Here is a 12,247-nt window from a genome sequence, read left to right as displayed (position 1 = left end):
CCGTCGTATTCCACTGACTCCCACAGCATTCCGACAAACGCGAAAAAAAAACAGTGAATGGAAGAAAAAAAAGGAACAAGAAAAGGGAGGGGGGGAGACGGGAACAGAGCAGAGAGGAGGAAAGTAATGAGAGAGAAACGGATGACACGTCATTTACGTCATCCGCGCGCGACATAATAGAAAAAATAGGGTGGCTAGTCCTCAGTCATTGGCCCAGCTCCAGAGGTCACGTGAGTTTTCAGCTACAATAGATTTCTACAGCTTCGCGCCCCTGGGCCCCTGGCTTCAGTCACTTGCGCGCTGGCTCTCGTGGAGTTAGGACGAGCGGTCGGTAGATCCGCCGTCCCCGCGTTGCTTCAGTTGAGCCTTGGCTGTCGTCGGGATCGGACGTACCATCGTCACAGGGAAAACGGTGAGTGATTTACCATGCTCGATGTTTGCGTGTTGTTTTACCGTGCACGTGTTAAGCCTTTTCTCGCATGTTTGCCGTAACGGATAGGCCTTATTCCCTGTACGCGCATGTTTAGACTTGTTTAGCAGTGACCCGTACCATACCAAGCTTTTTCTCTGTGTCGACGCATGTTTAGCGTTGCGAGCCTAGTATTTTGTGGTTGTCGTCTTGTGTTAGCCGCGTAGTGTTATGCGGTGACGCTGTGGTTAGGCCTAACTGGTCGCCTGAAGCCTTTTCCCCAAGCGCTGTTTCCCCAAGGGTTCTGTTTTTTTTTCATGCTGTCGGATGTTTAGCAGTAGCGGTTACGCCTTTTCCCCGCGCTCTGGCATGCCTAGACTTGTTGCGCAGTATTGCAATTTTACCTGCCACTACCCAGTCAACACCGACTGTTGGTGGAACGTAGAATCTACGGTGTCTAATGTTGAACAATGTAGAATGATAACGCTGAACCAATGCTGTTTCATGTACTGCTTGCGACATACTTGTTTGATATCTCCAGCCCCCGTAAAAGCGGGTTACCTAATCAGGTTGCTGTGCTACCGTCGCCTTCGCCTCACTTCCGTTCCCCTGGTGGCGGCGGTGCGGCGCAGCGCCACCAGACGGGAGAGATGGCGATCCGATAACCGCGCGTCGTCTGCTAGCTCCAGATGCGTCGACGCGGCAGCGCTTTCCTCGGAATACGGAGTATAATGGGAATTGTAAACTGTTTCCTTTTGTTCCTGTTTACTGTTTTTGAAACATAAGTACGCCGGGATTAGGCCGCATTTGAGCAGATCCTGGGGTCGTCAGGACTTAAGGTGTCACAGCAATGCAAGGGACCACGGCTGCTCCGTGAAGCTGGCACAAGCGAGGGATTACCTCATTTTATTTACTGGTGTTATGTGAAGCAACATCCTCGCTTGCTGGCCAGGATTTAAAAAATAAATAATTAATTTATACTAAATGAGGCAAAGAAACGCTGTGGAACACGGGACCTCAGTAACGCGTTGGTGCCCCTCCACTCTCATTCACTGCGTTCATTCGCCTGGGCAGGGAAGCGTAGATGGCGGAAGAACACCTTAGGAACAATCGAGAAAGTGTTGATAATCTTATCAACACACTCTCGATTGTTCTGACCATTCATTGGTCCACGCATCCACACTCCGCATTCCCAGGAAAGCGCTGCCCCGTCAACGCATTTGGAGCTAGCAGACGACGCGCGGCTATCGGATCGCTATCTCTCCTGTCTGGTGGCGCTGCGCTGCACCGCCGCCACCAGGGGAACGGAAGTGAGGCGAAGGCGACGGTAGCACAGCAACTTGGTTGGGTAACCCGCTCTTACGGGGGCTGGAGATATCAAACAAGTATGTCGCAAGCAGTACCTGGTCAATGGTTGATTGTGAACGTAATGAAAAACGTTGATTTTTCATGAGAGAATCAACTGTAGCTATACGCAGCAGATAGTTGCGTTGGTTCTACATTGTACCTTCAACATATTGTCATCCTTTACGGAAATGGAAACCCGTTGTTTCTATAGCGCGCACCCAATTGTTTCACTGTATTTTATTTTTACGTTCAATTGTGCCGTTCGCATGTAGAGTAAGGCCCGTATGACATGGTATTTAAATCACTCATGCTGCCATTACTAATACTATTTATTTTATACCCTCATAGCATTGCACTTTTTTACCCATATTGTAAACGACTCATCAAGAATCGCGCGTATGCAATAACAAAGACAAAAAAAAAACATTTTACCTTTTCCACGCCATTATAATGATCGGTCCCGGAGATTGAGGGGTATAACAAAAATCAATTTCCCAACAAGCACGAGCCGAGCGCAACTACGTCTGCCTCATCGCCATCGACATTCTCCAACCGCCGTTTCAAATAGTCGGGGCTGACGAGTGTCGAGGCGCGCCGTCGTGGGAGTTCGGTAGGATGGAGATTCATCTTGTGGCAGGGAAACGTCTTATGATATACTCCCCAACACGTGAAATACATAGCAGGCTCTCCTGACTTAAAGGGACCGAAAAGTGAAAAATAACCCCCATATTTTTGCCCACTATCGTGCACAACATCGTTGTTTGATAACGCACAGAAAGCATTACTTCACAATTTGGCATATTTTTTTTACGTACAAATATTTTGAAGATTGCCGGAACATGTACGGGGCTGCCAACAAACGGCGAAAAAGAGCAACTTGGGTTTCGGGTCCAGGGCTCCCAGGGATTGGTCAACCCTTACCACCTGAGAGTTAACTTTGTAGAGAACAAAGTTGACGCACATTATCTTACAGCTAAATGCCATTTTAAAAATGACGCTCACTTCCATAGTTTCTACATTGATAAAGCATTAATAAAGCATTCAGCTACTTCGCCGCTACGAGCTACGATCCGCCGCGCAATCTGCAAAGCCGTCTGTGTGTTATCGCGTTTATTGTCTACGTCGTGGGTGGCCATGCTGGTCGCGCGAAGCAGAAAATGGAAGTGAATGACATGTCTGTGGCTGCTGTGTCACGTATTAGAGAGATCTACATACGCCTGTTGTAGTTTTGGTGCTCGGGGATGCAAAAATCATCTTCGTTCACCTTCGACGACGGGCGTGTTGTAGCACAAGATTCCTCAGGGCAATCCGCGAAAACGAATGTGGTTCGAAGCACTCGGCTACAGCGGTCGTGTCGAGTGTGCTGAGCTCATTTTGCTGCCGATGACTACGATGATGCCGTAGAAGGCGAATTGCGAAGACGTCCGAAGCAAACTGCCGTTCAGTAACCAGCGATTTTGCTTCACCGAGGTGACGAGTTCAACCCAACGTCTTAGGTATGTACAGGTGTCACACATGTATAAATTATAATATAGCGACGACGTATTCTATTTAACTTATGTTGTCCTACTTGTCCCGTGGTGAACATTGTCAACATCAACAAATTTAATTTTAGGGGCCTTCCAGTGTTGAAGTGGCGCAAGACTGCTTTGTGTGTGTGTGATCCAGACACTCAAGTTGACATGGCAGAAATAGCTGAAAACAAGTACGCAAAGTCCACAGATGGGAGCACTAGATCTTTTATATGTCGCAGACTTTGTGATATTTTTGGAGTCTCTGGACAGGTGCAGAACATTAGTATGACGTCAACAGTAGAAGAAACCGATGAGAACTACTAGATTCTTTGAAGGGTAGAGGAATACTTCCCGTTGGGGTAGGCTAAGGAACGCTAATTAATTTTCTAGAGGTGCATCCTCTACACTTGAATTCCCAGTGAAACAGCAGAAGTTAATTGTCTTTGAAGCCCCACTACTGGAATTTTTCAAAGTGTGTCACAGCTGCAGTGAGCCATGCAAGGTTACCACATTATATTGGTCCTAAATTTGCAGAGTCCCTCTATCTCGGACACAACTGTCATTTCTCTTGATTGCTCTCCCCATCATGCTGCCTTCTGAGAGATTAATGTGGTTCTCCATGCATTGCATTGGCACTGCCTTCTTCTACTCACGCTTTCAGTTTCTTGTTGTGTTGAATAAACCTTCAATTGAGAGTTTGCAGCCATCACGCTTGTCTACTGTGTTTGCCCGTCATCTATATTGAGGTGCGATATATCGGTATAGCACATTAGCATGCCAACAAACTACGTGCAACCTTCATTGTACATTTCTTTTGTCTCACTTAGCACACGTGAAGAAAAGTTCTCATCTTCATCAAGATGACAGGTCATTGTTTGATCTGCAGGTTCCTGTAATCTTTTCATCAACACAGAATACAAAAGTGCACAAATGGTAAAATACAGGGTGTTCAAAATTAAGCTTTCATGAGCGCTACGCAAACACAGTGGTGACAGGAAACCGGATGATAACTTTACGCTACTTGTGTAAGAAACAGGTGCTGCTAATTATGTAGCACCTGTTTCTTACTCAAGGAACAGAAAAAGTGGCACCAGTTTTCTTTTGTTCGCCTATTTATAAAGTGCTAGTGAAAGCTTAATTTTGAACACCCTGCATAACTTTCTTGTTAAAAGGGAAAGACAAAACTGTTTATACTGTTTATTTTGTTTCAGGTTTTACAACTCTGTCAAGCATGTCAAAACATCAGAGGGCAAGAAGTCCTGCTCTCTTTTCGAAATCCCCGAAAAAAAAGGCTATAGTTTGAGATGTGACAAAATGTTGCTTGTGCTCTTACATTATATTTCAATTAAATGTTACGATGCGTTTGTCGTGTACACTGAAGCCAGTTTCAATTTGCAGGGCTGTCAAAATTACTTTAGAAAAAGTACATCTCAATTACAGTAATAGATAACTTACACAATAAATTATTTAGCCATTTGCAGTATTATTGCCCACACCAATGCTGCATGGTTAGCGTTGAACCCAGATTAAGGGTTGCAGTACTTGAAGTCAGCCCTGAAGTCCTTCTTTACGAATGTTAGTTGGTGATATGATAATGAATCAGTTACAAGTACTTCTTTTAGTAAAACACAGTTAATTAAGTGTTAAATCCCAATCTTGGTTCAAATATTAATTGGCATTTGGAAATCTGGTCAATAAGAAGTATATTAAAGGGTTATGAACACAGTTCAGCTGAGTGACACTGATGAAAATTATCTTATTTACTCCTCATATATACAAGACATGAGTATAATGCCCCCAGGTTACTTAACCCTCCAGGAACAAGCTAATAATCGTAATATGATGTGGCTGCAAAGAAAAAGCAATCAGAAGAACTTGCAGCAAGCAAGAAATGAAAATTTGCTGACATCAGTATGAAAGATGCTCACTATGTCTCATGTTCAATATATACATTTCTACAAGTCCGCACACTGATGGGGAAATCGTCCCTAATAGCATGCACGACGCAGGCAGGAAGAATACTTTCTATTGTAGTTTCTCAGAGCACCCCATATCCTCCTTTTAAATAGCCGACAGGTGATATGACGGAATTTCCTGTAGAAATAAGGGTTTGCCGTTCAAGTAGCGCGTAAAGACCACACGGCGCTTCCGCGTATGTTGCCATGCTCTTCAGTTTCTCGGATGTATGTAAAAGACACTTGCAGTACTTCGGTGTCCAGGCACAGTATTTCGAAATATTCGTTAGCATTCTCTACCTCTCGGCAGCAAAAACCATCCATCCGTGGTATCCATCGGTTTGCATTTCCCACATGAACACCAGCACGACGAAAAAACAGCGCTTGTTTCGGCTTACACAAGTGTTTCTCCATGATACATATAAATTCCACTAACCAATCCGTGTTTCTAGGCACGGTGAGCTACTGGTGAGGACGAATGCAACTCCGGTAAATCTCTCGACGAGGAATCTTCTGCTGCGAAGAACACACTTTCCAGCACGCTATCGCACGAAGAAGTTGTGTGAGCGAATTGGAATTCCAGCGCACTCATGTGCAAGGACTTAGACATTCTCGACATAGAAAGTGGTCAAAAATGCTAAGGCCATTTTCGTTTTCGCCGGATTAGCGACCGGAAGAGCGCGTATTACGTGCGTCCTCGACAGACGGCGCGGGGTGATGCAATTGTTCAGAGCCGTTTATAGGGAGAATTTGGCCATTAGGAGGAGCCTAACTTGAATCGCGTCATGCAAAGTCACGGCTCTCTCGCCGTGCTCTATTGTTGTCAGCCATATTGATGCTGATCGTTGTTTACGGTGCAAGGAGGGAAGACCCGTGCGTACATTGTCCTTCGAAAGCCCTCCGTCCTTGAACTCTTTCAGTTTGGCAACAAAACCCGCCTTATCAGAGGCGGCTGTGGGTCATAAGCCGGTTATTCCTGTAGATTGCATTCATTGCGACAACAAAGCTGGACAGCATCAATATGGCGCGCATCAGATGGCTGATAAGCGGATTCTGCTTGGATTCAGTCTTTTTGGGCGGCGCAACGACGACTCTGACATCAAAACAGGCTCCACCCACGAGGCGGCAAAAGATCAGAGAATGTCCAAACTCTGCCTATAAATGGCTCTGCAATTGTTGACAGACTGCTCCGTTTCCTACTAGGTCCCTGGACATGCAACCATGGAAACTTCGATTACAGAAAAACTTCAGCGATTTCAGCGGAGTTCTTTGATATTTGAACTTTTGAACGTTTAAGCTTCTCGCTGAACAGAAAGTTTCGATGGGCTTATATTCGCTTTTCGGTCCCTTTAACCTTGGTCAATCTCGAGGGGTGCATATTCTACATGAACTAATCGCTCCGCAACCCATCAAATACGTAAAAGGCTCCCCTAACGTAACCTTGGTCGGTCTCGAAAGGTGCATATTCTACATAAACTGATACACTCCCCAACAATTGAAATACAAAGCAGGCTCTCCTGACTTAACCTTGGTCAGTCCCGAGGGGTGCATATTCTACATGAACATACCGGTCCGACACCCATCAAATACGTAAAAGGCTCCCCTGTGGGGAGCCTTTTGCAAAAGTGCTGCAAAAGTTTAAATATTTTTATTAGTGGCCAATGTATAAATAAAGCAGCTGGAAAACAAGAAGCAAGTAAAACGGTGACCTTATGTTCGCCTTCAAAGTTACGAGCGTAAGCGTTTGTTCGGTGAGCTTTTGTCTGTGTCCACGGAGATACACCGTATGAGCGGTGCAGTCCCTTGAGAAAGTTGCCTTATTTCAGGGAAGGAATCTGACCAAAACGCATTGTGTCACCAAAATAGTTGTTCTTAGGCCAAACTCCAAAGCGCGTTGTCCTCTCCTCTAGCATTACATGATAACTCATTGCAGTTATGCTCCTATATTTGACCCGAACGTGAAAACCGTAAACTCCGAATTTAAAATTATCCCAGCATTTTGTTCCACGTTGATATGTTATCTCTCGTTGCACCACAAGGGCGACCTTTAATTTTACTGCCTACACTCTTAGAAAAAAAGGTGAAGCAGCTACACCTGTTAAAAGGTAATAGTTGTCACTATATGTTGTGCCTAAAAGGTTGCGAAGTTCTACCTGCTACCTCACTCTCAAAACAACTTCAACGCATAGCACGTTTTCCCGCTTCTGATTCAGTCAGCCACGGGGGCGTACGCCTTTCTGTAGCAATTTGGATAAATGATGATTTCATTTACCACCACTTTTTACACCCTTTATTAGACGCCATGTTGACGTCGGTGTCAACTATAGAAGTTACCCCCTTTTCACACCCTTTTTTCTTTCTTCTCCCTGATTTGAATGGGGAATGCATCGGAAAGTAAAACAACAGGAAACGAGAAACCGCAGTTATGAGGTTACCGCATAGTTGTGCACGGCGTCGCTTCGTATTTTACACTTTGTTATCCTTGTTTCTTTCTACTTCTTCTTCTTCTCCTTGGAATACGTAGTAAGCAACACGCGTCTTTTTTTTCTTCTGTCTGATATAACATGCTGTGTTTCAACCTTTTTTTTTTTGTTCTAATAAATACATCCCCTTGTACTGCTCGCGACACCGTTGTCTGAAATCTCCAGCCCTTTGGCGGAGCGGTCCCCTATCAGCGGTATCGCGCTCGAAGGAACTATACCAATGCCGACTCCGAGGGGAGGCCGCGCTCAGTCGCCACCTGTCGGTAGAGGTAACCCTCGGATACCTGGGTGTCGTCTGCTAGCAAGAGAGTGAGAGAGAGGTATAGCGGCCTCCCCTGGGAGACTGTATTGGTATAGTTCCTTCGTGTGCGACACCGCCGATAGGGCACCGCTCAGCCACAGGCGGGAGATTTCAGACAACCGTGTCGCGAGCAGTACGTGTTAACTGCGTATTCAGCGAATCAATGCACCACGCAACAATTTCCACGCGCTGTATAATCTGAATCCCTGTCTCGTTCATGGCCATAACCTTGTCATCTTATTTACGGTTGATGTCGAATTTTGTTTTATTTTTGATATCCCACGTGCACATATGGCCGTGAACGCGTGCTTGCAAAGGAAATGCCATGTACAAGGTACTTACTGGAAAGTCAATTCTCGTCGAGGACTTTTCAGAAGTCTCATTGATACAGAGATTTATGAAGGACAATGGAATCACGTACACCTGTATGGAATGTCCTATAAAAGTCAGGCAGTTCCGATAGTGTACACACGTCTGAAATATCCTTTCTATACAGGTAAGCACTTCTTTGAGAGATAACCGCTCTTTATTACTTCCTGTACTGTACTAGCATGGTTCTCTGTTTGCAGTGCTTTGCGTTGGCTATTATGTGGTGTAATGCAATTGAATACATCTAATCACTTCATAACCACGGCTCCTTTGGCAGTTCTAACTATACCACGTTTGTGATATGATAAGACGTCGGTCTGTTCCTCCCTCAAAATATCTCGACTCAAAGATGACTGAAAAACGAGGGCGTTGGAAAAAAGACTCCTGTAACCGTGTATTCACACGAGCGACATCCTCACGGAATATTCTAGTGGAAGAAAAAGCGAAAACACTGCTCACAGAGCCGAATTTCCGTCCCGTGTTGAGCATTCACACGGTGCGGAATATATCGGGAGTGGCGTAGTGCGCGTTTAGCAGACGACACCGTCAGCGTATTTAGCAGACAACACCATCAGCGTGTTTAGCAGACGACACCATCAGCGTGTTTAGCAGACGACACCATCAGCGTGTTTAGCAGACAACACCATCAGCGTGTTTAGCAGACGACACCATCAGCGTGTTTAGCAGACAACACCATCAGCGTGTTTAGCAGACGACACCATCAGCGTATTTAGCAGACAACACCATCAGCGTGTTTAGCAGACGACACCATCAGCGTGTTTAGCAGACAACACCATCAGCGTGTTTAGCAGACGACACCATCAGCGTGTTTAGCAGACAACACCATCAGCGTGTTTAGCAGACGACACCATCAGCGTGTTTAGCAGACGACACCATCAGCGTGTTTGCCTGTCGTCTGCTACGGAATATCTTGTGACTGCGTAGCAGGATATTCCCCACGGTTAGCAGTGTACGTGAAGACACGACGTTGAGCACTCGCGCTCACGCGGCAGCAGAAAGCTACGACAGTTTTTGCATCTTCCGCTTCTGGGGGAATGTCGCTCGTGTGAATACACGGTAATAGTATCCATTTATCGTCAGAAAAGCGTATTTTCAGCGTCAACGTCAAGGTTTTAGAAGCCTAACCTTAAATGCTAAACTCGCAACTCATTTTTCACACGAGACAGTTCATGTTCTGAGGCTGGAACACATGTCTAGAAGGACAAACACAAACGTGTTCATAATTTCTTTAATCATTTTTCACTTTCACACGGAGGAAGCGAGGTTTCTACCGAAACTATTTCTGAGGACTTCAAACAAACGAGCTCTTTTATTCACTTTCTCCAGGAAAGTTTCAACTATCTCTTCGTGGACACAATGACGCCTCTACGTTTCGCTGTTGTCTTCGTCCTCCTCTTTGGTAATACTAATATAGGATCTAATATAGGATGTTGTGAAAGTTTGATCAAACCAAAAGTTCCACTTCGAGAGCTGCGGTAGTTTGCAACCGACAATTATTCTACCGTGTCTACTATGTGGGGATGTCCTAGGATAGTACAAGAACCAGTAATTTATCCAGACCCTCTGCACCCCCCTAAAACTCCCCAAATGTTCTGTGACGCCCCCTACATTTTCGACGTGTGTAGCCCCTACAGAGGGTGCCCTTAGGATTCTGGTTTAGATACATCACAGTGATGATATGTTATGATAACGTAACTATAATAATGACGCACCCCCCATTTTTTCCAACACCCTTCCACGCTTAGAATTCTGGGTAAACCACTGAAAAGAACACACGGTGTTGGAAACATTAGCGGGTCCGAACTACGGTTTTTGTCCCCGTCTTTTACCCCTAGCGGATCGCTCCAGGATAATTCAGCTTTAGTTAGGTTGAAAAGTATGGCGAACTGACTGAAAAACACCGATATACACCCCCCCTATCCTTTCCTTTTTCCTTGAACATGTCCTTCGCCCTAAGACAGCAGAAAGTTTTCTACACGAAGGCTTTCCTCGTCATTCGGTAACACGTTTAGAGAGACGATGTAGTCACGTGAACAGGTGCTCAGGACCCGTAGTAAGCTGTCGAAAGCGCGTGACGTAACAGCTCACCTGGTGCGATCCAAGTTGTGAGGAACTTGAGAGTACAAGAAACTAAAAAATTTCCCTTTCTATTTAAGGTGTATTTGTCGCCAGTGAAGCTGCACCTGAAGGACACGAGCTTGAACGTAAGGACCTTTGGAATTATTAACGATGTTACCGTATAGCCATCATTGTGAGGACGTTTCCCTTTGCAGGTCGTGACGATGACTTCGGTGTCTGCGCTTGTGTTCAGGGTAAAACATGCCCTAATAACGCCCTTTGCACAAAGTACAGCGGGTGTAACACATGCTTCCTTCTCGGTGGATGAACAACATGGCTGACCGGCAACCGTTAACTACGAAATGATCAACTGCACGTATATGAAATAAGAGACCCTGGTATTCTCTTTCACCAACATGATCATGGGTGGCGGGAACTTTTGAGGGCAATAAATTGTACTAAGCAGCAGATATTGCGTTCGTTTATTTCTCTTTCGATTTTCTGTACTACTGCATTTTCATCGGATCCCGAGCGCCTGCAGAACTGCACGCCGTGCAGCGATAACAACACATGCAGTCTGAAACCCCAAATTAACTGCGTAACACTCTCACCATCAACCATTTTTCCGAACGATTCATTTATCGGTTCACAGAAGAGTGGATACTTTTTCTAGGAATTATCGTATACATCCAGATTGTCACGGAAAAGCGCGCGCAAATCTCGAAGAAGAACAAATCTACTGGAAAGAGGACAATATCATATTCTGAACAACGATGATCCCGAGCGTACTAAGGGCCAGTTTTCACTTGGCGACGCGGCGCATCCGTCGAGACTGACAATGTTAGGTAAGGAGTGTCTTTTATCTATTTCACAAATTGGGGTGTACGCCAGTTCATGTAGAATATGCACCCGTGAAGGCTGACAAAGGTTATAGGTGAAGAGAGCCTTCACCTGACCTAACCTTGGTCAGTCTCTACGTGTTCATATCTATACATAAACTGACCCACTCGCCAAAGTGTAAAAAATTCATAAAAGGCAGTCCTTACCTGACCTTGGCCAGTCACGACGGGTGCATGTTCTACATGAACCGACCCAGCCCCAGAGTGTGAAATACGTAAAAGGGTGTACATGCCTAAACTTGGTCAGTCTCAACGGGTGCATATCCCACGTGAAGTGACCCACTCTACAACGCATGAAAAATATAGAAGGCTCTCCTAACCTACCCTTGGTCAGTCTAGACGGGTGCATATTCTACGTGAACGTGAACTAACCATCTCCACGACGTCTGATATACACAAAAGGCTCTGAAAGGCTCTACACGAACTGACCCACTATCACACGTGTAACTAACGACCCAGCACACCATTGATCAAGATTCCTACAACTTGGGACAAAAGTTTACGCAACACCGGGGTGCACATTTCTCCAATGGAACAACAACCTGGCAGCAAGCATGAGTAGGCACACATACTGAGAGATGGAAGGAATAGCCGGCCACCCGTTTCTTATTCGATCTCTTCGTCATAGCCCACATGGGGACGCTCCTATGAAGAAATGGGCAGGCGCCGTGTTCCATAAACTTTTACCACAAAGCTGTTCAACAACAGAGGATATGAAATGAATCTGCGGCACAGTGCCAGGTCCCAAACGAACGATTCAATGTGACTCGAACACACGCAGGAGACTAAAATAACTGATCGTGTACTTACGAACAAAACGTGTTCCCGTGACAGAGCTGCTTTCTGTTCGGCGAGAGCCGCAGCGGGGACAGAAACACATTACCATACGTC

General features: G+C 45.5%; 1 long non-coding RNA gene across 1 annotated transcript; it reads left to right on the top strand.

The window, feature by feature from the left end:
• The first annotated feature begins 261 nt into the window (after positions 1-261).
• Positions 262-10,927, top strand: LOC135375828 (uncharacterized). Its single transcript, XR_010417407.1, has 4 exons — positions 262-412; positions 9,726-9,798; positions 10,556-10,603; positions 10,673-10,927. It is a non-coding gene; the product is annotated as an uncharacterized LOC135375828 (long non-coding RNA).
• Positions 10,928-12,247: the final 1,320 nt, after the last annotated feature.

Source organism: Ornithodoros turicata, unplaced genomic scaffold (genome assembly GCF_037126465.1).
Source record: "Ornithodoros turicata isolate Travis unplaced genomic scaffold, ASM3712646v1 ctg00000947.1, whole genome shotgun sequence".
Classification (NCBI taxonomy): domain Eukaryota; kingdom Metazoa; phylum Arthropoda; class Arachnida; order Ixodida; family Argasidae; genus Ornithodoros; species Ornithodoros turicata.
This window is presented reverse-complemented; position numbering and strand designations above follow the sequence as displayed.